Source organism: Rhinopithecus roxellana, chromosome 4 (genome assembly GCF_007565055.1).
Source record: "Rhinopithecus roxellana isolate Shanxi Qingling chromosome 4, ASM756505v1, whole genome shotgun sequence".
Lineage (NCBI taxonomy): Eukaryota > Metazoa > Chordata > Mammalia > Primates > Cercopithecidae > Rhinopithecus > Rhinopithecus roxellana.
Genome location: NC_044552.1, coordinates 136,069,690 through 136,084,877, shown reverse-complemented (window position 1 = coordinate 136,084,877; position 15,188 = coordinate 136,069,690). Strand labels below are relative to the sequence as shown.

Genomic DNA, 15,188 nt, shown 5'->3' with positions numbered 1-15,188 from the left:
AGTATTAATATTAAAAATTTTTAACTGTGGAGGCCAAACAACACACTTATTTGGGTCAATGGTACAGCAGGCTTCGCATTTGTGAGCATAGTTGAGATTAATGGAAAACAAAGATGTTTTCTGCTTTCCTCTTGGCTATTCATGAGGAATTGAGTATAGTGCATGCTCTATGTTCATGAAGACAAGAATTGTTTTGCTAGTCTTGTTCACAGTTGTATCCTCAGCAGGTAAAACAGTGCTTGGCACAGTATAGATGCACTCAGTAAATATCTGCTGAATGGCTGAATGAATAAATAACTAAATATGTAACAGAAACAAGTACATTATTATCTTAAAATATTATCCAGCCCTACTATCATTAGTCTGTGCAAATCACACCAATGATTAAATGCCACATTGTATAGAAGAGTAAATGGCACAGTGACCAAATATAAAACTCTCACAAGTCTATATATATATATATATATATATATATATATATATATATATATCTCCAAGGGCCCAGCCCTTTCCCTTGTTGATATGGTTTGGCTCTGTGTCTCCACCCAAATCTCTTGTCAAATTGTAATCCCTAGTATTGGGAGAGGGACCTAGTGGGAGGTGATTGAATCATGGAGGAGCACTTGCTGTTCTCATAATAGAGTTCTCAAGAGATCTGGTTGTTTAAAAGTGTGTGGCACCTTCTGCTTTATTCTCTCTCTTCCACCTGTTCCAGCCATGTAGGACGTGCCAGCTTCTCCTTTGCCTTCCACCATGATTGTAAGTTTCCTGAGGCCTCCCAGTCATGCTTTCTGTATAGCCTGTGGAAATGTGAGCCAATTAAACCTCTTTTCTTTGTAAATTACTCAGCCTCAGGTAGTTCTTTATAGCAGTATGTGAATGGACTAATACACTTGCACTATCCCCCATACCACTCCCTGGACACAGCAGTAAAACTGTAACTTCCTGATAAAATGTGGAATGTACTGGACTGAGGCTAAATTAGACAAATATGTTTACATCTGAGTATAGCCTATGTGGTGGCTAAAATAAAACAGAAGCTTAGGGTATTATTACAGATTTCAGTGGTTTCAAAGAAAGTCAAGAAATAATCTGAGGAACCCAAGCTTAGAAGCTGAGAATTTGATCTGAACTAATTTGTGCTGTGCTTCTTTTATTCACTAAAAAGCTGTCTAACTCCCTTGGGAAAAATATTATCATTATATTTCTACCACCTATTCACTTGTCTTCTACAGTCAGGCTCAGGAGTTCATGGCTTTCTGCCTGCAGCTTCCTCTTTTATGTGAGGCTATTCTATGAGGTCCCAAACCACTGGACAGAAAGAAAACCAATCTTCTCTGATCTGCACGGTTGCTTCCACCCATGAATTGCTTCCCTTGGTGAAGCATTAAGCATTAAGCCAGGAGCACATGAGCTCTGATGAAACACTCTGGAGGAAGAGAGATTTGCTATTGCAACTGTTCATTATTTGTGAACTTCTCCAGTGTTTGTCCTATTAATATTGTCCAGTTCCAGGAACATTTTGATAAGAGGAAAGAATATTTTGAAGTCCATGTGCCCTTAAGCACGAATAGTCACTGCTCATTCCTACTTTGTAGTAAGGATCATCTCCAACTATTTGGGCCTCATGGCCTCCATTTCAATTTAGTGCACTGTATAACCTCCCTTCTCATGTACCCACTAAATCCAGGACTTTTCATCTTTTCGACTGCTGCCGTTGGGAGACAATATACAAGAGGTGTGGCTTGCAGCATAGTGTGATAGAAAGAGCATGACATGTGAGGTTAGGAGATCTGGGTTGGACTTACATTTCTACCAGTTACTCACATGCATTTGTTTAATTGCCAGCCTTCTAAAACACATGCCATAGTGAAAATTGAAAAAATATAGCAGGATGGCTGTGAGGTGCACATGAGATAAAAATATGAGAAGGTACTTTGTAAGAAGTAAAGAACAATAAAAATGCTACTCATTGCTGTTGATAGTATCAACACTATTAGTAGGAACAGAGTGGGAGGCAAGAAGGAAGATGGTGAGTGGGAAATTAAGTGTGCTGCTAACAGAAAAGACAAAACTGGGAGTCCCAGGACTCTTTGATACATGGTAGTTGGTTGGGGGAAGATGTGGCATCAGAGAACAAGGGCTGACTAATCGTCATATGAGTAATCTTCCAGTTATTGCCCCAAAAGAAGAGAATGAATGACTTGGCCTGCAAAAGGGAGGGTGTGGAAAGGTGAGGCATTCAATTTGAGACTTCAACAGTTTGTGCCCTCTTTTCAACATAGCAGCCACCCTAACATTGCTGGAGGAGGAGGAAGAAATTTGACCATAATATAAAGAATATAATAAGTAAGCCTGAGATAAAATGATGACTGAGACCATGCTGGTCCTTCCTGTAGTTTATGGTTAATAACAGAAAATACTTCTTAATCCCTTCTGCGGTCTGCCCAGACTCACCAAGACCTAGGTTGTGACAAAGATAGCCAGTTGCCTACAGAAAGACCTGTTCTCTCCCATCCTTCTCAGTATCCTTATTTTTCCCTGGGTATATTGCCACCCAAAACAAAAGGCTACCTACCCAGACACTCTTACACTTGGGTGTGGGGACAAGGCTAATTTCTGGTCATGACATATAGTGAGAATGTTTGTCAGACTTTAAGTAGGTCCCTTTTATGGAACTGACTCAGCTGGGAGGGTTTCTTTCATGGCCTTCTGACATTCTTCCTTTCTCTGGTCAGCTACATGGACATGATGTCTGGGCATTCAATCCTCTACCACCACTGTGCTGTTTCTTACATAGTTGAGGTCCCATCAATCAATCTACATTTGCTCAGACACCATCCCCAGAAAATGATAATGTATTATTACACTATTCTTTTCTGGGGATGGTGTTTGAACAAATGTAGATTGATTGGTAGGAGCTCAACTATGTGTGAGCGTAATGACCATCACACCACTCCAAGCAAAACCAAGGCAAAGGGAAAAAGATCCTTGGTGGCAGTATGTATCTTACAAAATAGAGCTTTTCCGAAGATTCAGGTTGTGAGGATAAGAGAAGATGGAATCTACAGAAGATAATTACCCTAGTTAGGTGAAGGCTTTCTACAGTCTAGAGATTAAGATGGGTACCAGGTCCAACAAACATCCTTATAGTCTTATAAAGCAATGCATGAGATAAGAAAGAAATAGACCTTTGAGTCTGTGATGGTTAATATTGAGTGTCAACCTGACTGGATTGAAGGATGCAAAGTACTGTTCCTGGGTGTGTCTGTGAGGGTATTTCCAAAGGGGATTAACATCAAAGGGTATGTCAGTGGACTGGGAGAGGCATGCCCACCCTCAATCTGGGTGGCCACCATCTGATCAGCTGCCAGAATGGCTAGAATAAAGCAGGCAGAAGACGGTGGTAGGAGCTTACTTGCTAAGTCTTCCAGACTTCATCTATTTCGCGTGCTGGATGCTTCTTGCCCTTGAACATCAGCCTCCAAATTCTTCAGCTTTTGGACTCTTGAACTTACACCAGTATATGGCCTTTGGCCATATACTGAAAGTTGCACTGTCAGCTTCCCTGCTTTTGAGGTTTTAAGAATTTGGACTGGCTTCCTTGCTCCTCAACTTGCAGACAACTTATTATGGGACTTCACCTTGCGACTGTGTAGGTCAATTCTCCTTAATAAACTCCCCGTCATATATACATCTATCCTATTAGTTCCAACACTCTAGAGAACCCTTATTAATACAGAATCTGAAGACAGGAAAGAGAAGTTCACCTCTGACAATTATCTACTATAATGCACAGAAAAACATCTGAAAAATTAACCAAATTTTTTTTCTTTCTTTGCAGGGATTTTCATTGTTGTGGAGGTTTTTGTGTTAGTTTTTTTGTTGTTGCTACTGTTGTTGTTTATGCTCTTGTGGTGATACTATTGGTTTTCTGACTGTCATCCCCCAAAAGATACAAAGAAGGTAGTCTCTATGACACAGGAGTAGAAAGCTATAACAAGTGCAAAAGTTAAGCTGTAAAAACTTTAGAATGAGTTTTAAAATAAATACAATAGGAGAGTTTCAAAAAACTTTAAGACAGTAGGGTTCAAAAAACTTTAAAAATAGTAAAAAACTGTAAGCCACATTGATAGTGGCAAATAGTAAAATATATGTTGAAAATTGAAAAAGAAGATATAATAATAATACAATAATAACACATTTAAGAAGGACTCTCAATATGTAGAAGCTGAGGAAAAAGAGGAAAATGAGAGAGGAAAGATAATTGATATGGCAGACAGAGACTATGGAACCAACATTCAAATAATTGTTACTCAGAAAAAAAGTGAATAAATTGGACAAAAACAATAATCAAAGATGTTACAAAAGAAAAGTTTCCTGATTTAAAAAAAGGTCCATAAAAAGAGAGAAATAATGATATATCATACCTATTTTTATTTTTAAAAAGTAGTGTATAAAAGTCCAGGTACAAAATATATATATGTAATACACTCAAGCACAAAAGTGATACTGGCCTCAAATTTCCCCTTTAAAATACAAAAAGCTAAAAAGTGATGGTGAAAATGTAGTTTTTTAAAGGCTATAAAGATATAATCAAATACAACATTTACCCAGCTAAAAATATGGGGAAAGATATTCTGATATGCACTAATTGAAATTAAATAATAAGAAAGAAAATTACTATAAAGGAAATATGTAATTACTGTGATAATAAGATTACAACAGTGGAAAAATGGAAAAATCTAGGTTAAATATAAGATTATCTAAGACATTATCAAAATTATTTCAAGGAGCAAAAATATGCTAATAACCATGAAAAATAATGAAAGGCCTCTCAAAATGTACCTCTGAAATAACCACTGAGACCAGTAAATTCAATATAAGATTTAATAAATAAATATCATGCTGTTTAAATATTTTCAGAATACATAAAATTATTTCAACTTCCCACATCTTTATATAAAACTAGCCATAACTCTGGTGGCAAAATTGTTATAAATAGTTCAAATAGAAATTATAATATAATGTGTCATAAACATACTTATATACACCTAAATAAATGATATAAACTTTTAATGTAGTTACACAACTCTAAATAAATGACATAAAATCTATTTCAAGATAGATTAATGTTTTAAATTTTTAAAAAATTTAACCAAAGCAGTATATATCCACAGTAGAAAAAAATTTTAAACAATTAAACACACATCTGCCTGTCTCATAAAAAAAGATAAAAAGAAAAACAGAGGCGGCTCTTGTGGAGGCAGCTAGCGCGAGGCTGGGGAGCGCTGAGCCGCGCGTCGTGCCTTGCGCTGCCCAGACTAGCGAACAATACAGTCAGGATGGCTAAAGGTGACCCGAAGAAACCAAAGGGCAAGATGTCTGCTTATGCCTTCTTTGTGCAGACGTGCAGAGAAGAACATAAGAAGAAAAACCCGGAGGTCCCTGTGAACTTTGCAGAATTTTCCAAGAAGTGCTCTGAGAGGTGGAAGACGATGTCCGGGAAAGAGAAATCTAAATTTGATGAAATGGCAAAGGCAGATAAAGTGCGCTATGACCGGGAAATGAAGGATTATGGACCAGCTAAGGGAGGCAAGAAGAAGAAGGATCCTAATGCTCCCAAAAGGCCACCGTCTGGATTCTTCCTGTTCTGTTCAGAATTCCGTCCCAAGATCAAATCCACAAACCCCGGCATCTCTATTGGAGACGTGGCAAAAAAGCTGGGTGAGATGTGGAATAATTTAAATGACAGTGAAAAGCAGCCTTACATCACTAAGGCAGCAAAGCTGAAGGAGAAGTATGAGAAGGATGTTGCCGACTATAAGTCAAAAGGAAAGTTTGATGGTGCAAAGGGTCCTGCTAAAGTTGCCCGGAAAAAGGTGGAAGAGGAAGATGAAGAAGAAGGGGAGGAAGAAGAGGAGGAGGAGGAGGAGGAGGATGAATAAAGAAACTGTTGATCTGTCTCCTTGTGAATACTTAGAGTAGGGGAGCGCCGTAATTGACTCATCTCTTATTTGAGAAGTGTCTGTTGCCCTCATTAGGTTTAATTACAAAATTTGATCACGGTCATATTGTAGTCTCTCAAAGTGCTCTAGAAATTGTCAGTGGTTTACATGAAGTGGCCATGGGTGTCTGGAGCACCCTGAAACTGTATCAAAGTTGTACATATTTCCAAACATTTTTAAAATGAAAAGGCACTCTTCGTGTTCTCCTCACTCTGTGCACTTTGCTGTTGGTGTGACAAGGCATTTAAAGATGTTTCTGGCTTTTTTTTTTTTAAATTTGTAAGGTGGTGTTAACTATGGTTATTGGCTAGAAATCCTGAGTTTTCAACTGTATATATCTATAGTTTGTAAAAAGAACAAAACAACCGAGACAAACTCTTGATGCTCCTTGCTCGGCGTTGAGGCTGTGGGGAAGATGCCTTTTGGAGAGGCTATAGCTCAGGGTGTGCACTGTGAGGCTGGACCTGTTGACTCTGCAGGGGGCATCCATTTAGCTTCAGGTTGTCTTGTTTCTGTATATAGTGACATAGCATTCTGCTGCCATCTTAGCTGTGGACAGAGAGGTCAGCTGGCATGAGAATTTTTTTTTTAAGTGCGGTAGTTTTTAAACTGTTTGTTTTTAAACAAACTGTAGAACTCTTCATTGTCAGCAAAGCAAAGAGCCACTGCATCAATGAAAGTTCAAGAACCTCCTGTACTTAAACATGATTTGCAACGTTCTGTTATTTTTTTTTTTTGTATGTTTAGAATGCTGAAATGTTTTTGAAGTTAAATAAACAGTATTACATTAAAAAAAAAAAAAAAAAAGAAAAACAAATGGAAAGATGGTTTAAACTTCCAAGGTGAGATAGTAGAGATAAGCCTGATAAAAGAATGTTCCTACCCCAACACTTGATGAAAGGAACAAGAAACACAAAAAACAAATTTTGAAAAGAAGTGCCAAACGAATGAATAAAAATTGCTTTTTTGGTTCAGGAAGTTTTTAAACTTACCTGCATCTTTCAGAAGAAATGATAGGAAAAGCAGATGATTAATCAATGCCTCAAAAGTCTTAATGGTATTCCTAAAAATGAGGAGAAGCTGAAGAAGTAGGCTGTTGGAGAGTCAGGAAAATAGCTATGCAAGCACCCCTACCAAAGGTACTAAATAGAGGAAGAGAAAAATTTCAATGAGTGTCATTCTACGCTCTACTAGCAGGGGAGAGGAAAAGAGAGGGCTCTAAAAAACACCAGCAATAAGTTGCAGAAATGAAAACAGAAGAGTAGATAAATAGGAACAAACAAACAAAACACCTGTGAGCACCAAAAACTGACAAATTAAGCAGAAGATTATGTCACCTCTACGCCAATTAACTGTAATGTAATCAGAAGACTAAACTGAAGTGAGTAGGAAGAGAACATATCCCTAGTTTGGTGGAGTTGATTGTAATACAGAAAATTTGCTCAACTCAAAGAAGAAAAAGTGGAGCCTAAGTTTTCTGCCTTCTCCACTCTCATACTTGAGGCTAGAGAAAAATTCAGTGATAGCAACACTCAGGCATCAGAGTGCAGCTCTGAAAGAAGCCAAACTGGAGAGACCTAGTGGCAAAAGTATCCTAGAGAATTCATTTAGACACACTTTCAGAGCAAAAAGAGAGTTTGGGAACTGCCCACAGTAAGCATGAGCAAGGCTAAAAGAAATGACATTGCAGTTATGCATAACTAAAACAAAAATGCAGAGAGGAAAAGTGACATGGCGTAGAAAAGAGACAGCAAAATTCTAGACAGAAATAAACCGTATTTAAGAGCAGAATAAACTCCTTGAACTTGCTTCACAGTGTGCAAGAACTTAGAATAGGAAGCCAAAAATATGAAAGCTCGTAAAACAACAGAAGTAGATATAAAGGAAGATGACAGAGATAAATTGAGAGTCCAACAACATCGTTAGAACCATTACATGTCTCTTTGATAAATTAGAAATAGCAAGAAAAAAGACAAGCTGAATGTCATATTAATGGGACTGAGGAAAGGCCTGGGATAATATTAACCAATTAGAACTAAGCTTACAGAGGGCAAAGTAACAGGATATTTTATGACCTTATCATTGTAACCCAAGAAAATGAAACAAGAAATAAAAGTATTAAAAAGAAAAGGCTCTGAAACTAAAGAGAAGCACAGTAGGGGACAGACCTTGTCACCTAGGAAAAAAATGTAGACAGAAGGATCAGCCTTGCAGCCTATCCTGGTTAAGTTGTTAAGATTCAAGGAGAAGGAAATATTTTTTTCAGCCATACAGACAGAAAGAGCAAGTCAAACAAAAGAGAGGAAACCAGGTTGGTTGCTGACCTCCCCACAGCAAGAAATTAACCCAGAAAATACTAGAACAAATATATAGAATATAGAAAGTAGAAAAGTTCCTCTTCAAAGCTCATCTTGGTTTAAAAAATGAAATAATAGACACTAGAAATAATAGCTTCTTACTCTAAAGCCTCCTATCAACTATTAGTTCTTATACTTTAGCACAGTTAGTTGCTTTGGCTCACTCAGGCATGTCTGGATAGGCCCAGGCAAGTCCTCGCTCATAGCTTACATCCCTTCCTTTTTTGGAAATGTTATTGCTTTCTTAAACCTTTCATAAGCAACTTCCTCTCCTTCCTTGTTCTCCCTTGCGCTTACCTATTTAGGAAAGTTTTAAGTTATTAGCAAATCAGGTATCAGTTTAAGACTGTGAGGTCCAGCTCCAGCCAATGGATGCAGGACACAGCAGTAAGGATGACCCAAATGTGTAAGGGATAAATATGTTGCTTTTCCTTTGTTGAAATGTGCTCTTGCCATTGTTCAATCTACAGAAAGTAAAAATGGCCTTGCTGAGAGATTGTTTGTCTCCATGCTGACTCTTCTTAACAGCACCAATTATCTATTTCTAACAGAATATCCTGAAGGAAAAAAAAAAAATTCAAGATATATTGTAGCCAGACATGTTAGTTTAGGAATAAGGGCAACACTCAGACATTCTGAAATATAAGAGAACTCAGGAAACATTACGCATGAGAACTTTCTGAGGAAAAAAAAAATGCAAACAAATAAAGCCCACCAAGAAATGACTGGAAAAGCCATAGCAAAATGACTAGTTCAGTACTCAGTGCCATGAAATGATAGTGCAATGTCAAAAAAATTATAAGCCTGGAGACGTCAACTCTAATGCCCATAGGGGTGAGATATAAAAGTAATTGAAACAGGTTGGATTCAGTGAAGTGGAGAGCATACATGCACTATCAAAACAAGGTAGCCACAGACAATTTTGTGTTAAGAAAATGAAAAATGTAGTTAACAAGATGTCATATTACTACATCGTTGATTTTTTTCAAGAAAATCCAGAAATCCAAACTTTTGTATTAATTCTCCCAACTTTTTAATTCCAGCAACAAAATTAACTTTATTCAATTTTGTTGGGGAAAAAATTTATCTGTTGGCTGGACAAACTGGTAAGTGACTAGTTTGTCACCTGTGGAAAATAAAATAAGACCCCAAAATGGTGCTCCCAGTCAATCTAACTTTGAAGAGAGACAGTAGACCCATAGCCACCAATGTGAAATAATTCAAAAGATAGCAATATTTATGGATCTGCCTTGAAAATTCTACTTGATGATAGAAAGTGGGCAATAAATGAAATGGAGAAACTGTGATAAGACTGTTGGTGAACACTAAATCAATCCAAATGTAGAACTAAACTTAAATGACTATAGGAATTATACTTACTGAGAAACAATAGAAATATTGACAGTGTAAAAGCAATATTTATATACATATATGACTAACAGGTGGTGGAAAGAAGTGTAAGCATACAAGACTAATCTATAATTTTTAGAAAGATATTCCAACATCCTAATGTTTACACAATCACTTCTTTCTTAACCCTTGAAAGAAACTCAAAAGTTAAGGGATTATAATATATTTTGGTAAAGAACCTGTTATGGGCTGAATTGTGTGTCCTTCCCTGCCTCTAATCTCAGAATGTGACTGTTTTGATGGTAAGGTCTTTAAATAAGTAATTAAGTTATAATGGAGTCATTCGGGTGGGCCCCAGTCCAGTATGACTGGTGTCCTATAGCACCTCAGACTGAGTGATTTATAAACAAATTTATTGCTCCACAGTTGTGGAGGCTGGGAAGTCCAAGATCAAGCCACCAGCAAATTCAGTATCTGGCAAAGGTTCAGTATCTGGCAAAGGTTCAGTCTCTGCTTCCAAGGCAGCACCTTGAACAAGGGGCCAAAAGCTTTGTCTTCACATAGTAGAAGGGATCAAAGGTGATAGGTGGCTCCCTCAAGCCTCTTCTAATAAGGGCATTAACTCCATCCATGAGGCTTCACATAATCACCTCCCAAGGGCCTCGCCTTGGAGATTAAGTTCCAATGTATGAATTTTGGAGGGACATATACAATATAACCATAGTATCTGTTCATGTATCTTTCTAATTATATGTTTACTATACACAAGAGATATATGGAATGATGTTCACTTACTGTTAGCGATGTTCACTTATTGTTAGCAATGTTCACTTCTGGGTTGGGATATTAGAAGAACTTCTCATATTGAGTGTATGCAATTTTTAGCAAAAAATCTATAACATAATTTTTCTAAAAAATAATAAGGAAACAAATAGTATAATCTCTATTTATCTAGAGAAACCTCATGCTGTAGTTATAGCATAGATCTTTCCAAATGTATGTATACACATGCATACACACACACAGACCCACTTATTCACACACAAATGTGTCACAGACCTACTCGAACACTTACACACACACATACAAATGTGCTTTTAAAGAATTCATTCAATATTTACTACTCTTTTACCAAATAATATAAACATATTAGGAAATATAGCTTTATAACATCATTTCGTCTGCTTATTCTCTGCTGGGGATATGTGCCTTAATTTATTTAAGTAATATCTAGTTTGGGACATTCAAGTTGTTTATAAATCTTTGCTTTCATATATACTTCTGCAATAAACAAACATTCTTGTAGCTACATCCCTGCCTACATTATAATTAGGAGCTAGTTCAGCAGAATATTAAACAACTAAAAACCTAGGGCCAGAAAAGATTTTAAAGAAATGTAATAATGACTTAATATGAATAAATATATTAACATAATTTATCATATAAGAGATTTAAAGAATAATCATATTATGATTGTATAAGCTAAAAAAGCTTTGGTCAAGCTTAACATCCAAATTCCCTTAACCAAAAGAACAATCTTTTCCTGGAATAATATCTGTCTTAACTAAGTAACTATTACAATTAACAAGTGAAAATAACTAATAGGTAACTACTAAGTAAATACACAAAATTGATAGTTTTTTATATGCCAGCAATGATGATATAATACATTCAAGAGAAAAAAGATGCTTTTCACAATAGCAACAAAATATGAAATAGCCAGAAAATTTTAATAAGAATGTGTAAAACATAAATAAATAAAACTATTAAACTTCCCTGAGAGATGTAAAGATTACTTAAGTAATAAAAAATGCAGCATGATGCCAAATAGCAAAACTCAATGTAGCAAAAAAAAAAAAAAAAAAAAAATTATCCCAAATAAATGTATACAATGGGGTTATTTTGGAACCTAAGTAATACCAATCATTTTGTAGAATGTGATTAAACAATAATTCTTATATACCTGTGGTAGAAGTGTACATAGAAATAATCTTTTTGGAAGATGATAATGAAATTTATATCAAAAGGCCTTTTTAAATGTCCATGTCTTTGCCCATCTATGACAGATAAATTTATATGTATGAAGAAAGATTTATTCAAAAAGCCTACTATTGCATAGAATGCAAAAATAAGCATTACACAGTAGCTATGCTCAAAAATCTCAGATCAATACTAGAAAATGAGGTATATACATAGTTAACTGAGGTATATATGTATGTGTGCATGTATATTCACACACTTAAGTATTATAAAGAAAGCAGCGTGAGTTAATTTCCTCTGTAAGACAGGTGCAAACAACATACTACGAAGGTCTTTATGGAGAAAAAAGACCACATCATTAGAGAAAAGGGTGGGTCTTGGAGTAGAGAAGTGGATTTACTGTGAAACTAATGAAACCAAAACCTCGGGGTTCCTCACACACACAGGATCCCTCCAAGGCCCTGAGAGGGGGGATTAACAGTGTGTTACATAGTCATATTTTTAAATAAAATTTGCAAACATGGCATATTTTAACCTCAATTAGTAGGCCTTCTACCTCCTTCTGCTTAGTTTCCCTGCTGGCCAACTTTCCCTCCTCATGGGAGTGGCTATGAGTATTTGTGGTTCAGTTCAGTTAAGAAGTTGAGGTTGCATTTGTTGGGTTTACTAGGCTATATTTATATGATTCAGTCACTTCTATATATTGTTAAGAATAGTGCTCTCCTTCATAGCATAGAAATGGCTCCCTCAAATACTCCTCTCATCCATTGTGCCAACTCGATTATTATTCTGACACAAACATGTAGGCTTATAGGATATAAGCATTCCCATGGCACACAACACAGGAATTATATGAGTCATACAGGGAGAAGAAAGGGAAATGTATAGACTCAGTCTGCAGTCAAAGATTATACCCAGTTCACTAAGGAGCAAGAATTCAAACCAAACACACACACACACACACACACACACACACACACACACAAATACTTAAATAGTTATAGAATTATGAAGAGTCTCTCACTTATGGCTTCTGGTTTTGCTTTTTCTTTTTAATCCAGGCAGAATGCCAACAACCAAGGCAAGAAGAATGTGAAAAAGGATTCAGTATGTTCAAGAACCCCAAGCCTGGTAACTTCCTTAGTGTACACCATTATTTACATAAACATCAATAAATTCAGAAGATTAAAGATTCGAAGCAATAGTAAAAATGACCATTGTTAAATATGCCTATTAAATTAAAAATAGTTACAGCATTATTGAAGTTTTTACCTGAAAACATAACAGGAAGTCATTCTAGAACTTTCTAATATAGACACCATTGTAAAGCTCAGACATACGATCGCTGTTTTAAATTTTCACTGAAAACTCAATACATGAAAGCTGGTTGTAATTACTTTAATGTTTTCCAGGATTAAAAAATAATTATTAGTATGAAAAAAACTACATGTACTTATAAAATGTCAACATTTAATATTTCTTAATTATTTGAGACATCAGTAGCAAGTAGGATTATGCAATGCCAGTATATAAATGGCTCAGCTACTCTTTGGTGTATTTTAAACCTATCTTCTACTGTTTGTTTAAAAGACATGTTATTATCTAAAAGTCACATGTGAAGGTCTTAAATCATTGTATCTACAACTTCAAAGAATAAGATGTTTATTAGTGAAGAAGTCATTTAATTGTATACGTTCCAAGACATGAAGTTTCCAGCTGGAGTTGTCTAGTCCATCACTGCTTCAAAGAGCACAGAAGCTCAATATCTAGTCTGGAATGGAGGAAGATGAACAGCAATGTGCTTGGCTAGATGCCACATCAAGAAGCTAGTGCAGTTTTGAAGTCACCTATATCCTTCAAATAGCATTCACTAAGTAGTAACTGAGCATCTACTATATCCCAAAGACTGAAAGAAGCTGAAACTAAATATATATGGGGAATGTACATTTTCAGTTAGTTGGGACTGGCTCTGTCACTTACAACCCTAGTGGCCTCAGATAACTTAGCTTCTTGGGGACCTGATTTGCATTTCATAAACACTGTTAATAATATCTACTAAGGAGTGTTGTTGTAAGGGTGAAATTATTGATATAAATTTATCAAAACAAACCCTCAAAAATGGTTTCATCTATTTACAAACTGTGCTTGAATATAAGCCTAACAAGAATCAGACTCACCATTACATTTGAGTGCCCTCGTGATTTCTCCAGAACAACACTCTGAGTAAGACCCACACTAAAATTGTTTTCAGAATTTGAGATGAGAAAGTGACCACATCGAAATGGAGAGAAAAGTGAAAGGTGGGTGAGAGAGATAAAGGCCAGACATTTTCTTTTGTTCTATCCTGTGACATTTCAAAGCAGAATACTATGCCTCTAACTGTAGATTATTCTCATCTGTAAAATCTGGAAGGAGAAATGGCAGCCACCTTCCGAAGTCTATTCACATGCTGTGGTAAAATATGTGTATCTCTGTGGGACTGACTGCAGCCTTTATTAATGTGCTCAGATTTCTCCTTGGAGTAAATGCTTATTAATACATAAAAACCTGTTGAAAGCTCATAATTATCCACATATATTGCACACACTTTAAAGACCATCCATAGAATATTCAGGCTGGCTTTGCTCCAGGAACTTACCACAAATATGGCTAACCAACAACTGGTGCATTTTCAAGAGGCCCAGATTTCAACATCAGCATAAGGCAAAAGAAGCTAAAATGAGTTTTACAAAATCAAAGAAAAATGATTTGAGAGTTATCCATTGATTGTATTTATCTATGCCAGTAAACTCTTCCCTTGTTTGAATAATTAACAATTGTCATTGTTTGGTTTTGTTTTTTCTCACTAATGTAAAATGCAGATAACAAAAATTACTTCAAAAACTGGAATTTAGAGATGGCCTATTTGGTTTTCTGATACCCTAATAGAGTTCCTTTCCCTTTTGGACCTCTTCAGATTGCGTGTAAATATGTGTGTGCAAATGCTTGTCGGTGGGTGAGCCTATACAACATCTCAAAAACTTTTCTTAGTCTCTAAGTTCATTATTTTAAAAATAATTGTAATTATTTTTAAACTACTACTTCTTATTTATCCCAAGGTTTTAGTGCCTTCTTTTTTCGTATTTGATTGCCAGGACGAATGTAATGAAGCTTTTTCACTTTGTTTTACTAGCTGTCCTCTAAACTTATTGTATTTTCAAAACTTAATTTTAGAAAATATACAACAACGAAAATATCATTTAAATCAGACTCCTGCAGAAAGGATTTCCTGGCTACAGAAGAAATAAATGTAAATTTTCCTGTAAAACCTTGTTATCCTTGAGAAATCTCTTGAGTTTGAAGCATGCAAATTCATGCATCTTGTTCATAGAACCAGCAGCCTTCAAACTTTTGTTTAAGGAGCAAAAGTTTACTATCCGAATAGAACAAATTTGCAATAACTACAGAGCATTCAGAGAAGTTGGTACCATTTCTAACCAAATATGATTAGAAA

The 15,188-nt window shown here is 36.0% G+C and overlaps 1 pseudogene across 1 annotated transcript; it reads left to right on the top strand.

The window, feature by feature from the left end:
* The first annotated feature begins 5,255 nt into the window (after window positions 1-5,255).
* On the top strand, window positions 5,256-6,807 carry LOC104666475 (annotated as a pseudogene). The gene has a single exon (XR_004056675.1). The product of XR_004056675.1 is annotated as a high mobility group protein B3 pseudogene (transcript).
* Window positions 6,808-15,188: the final 8,381 nt, after the last annotated feature.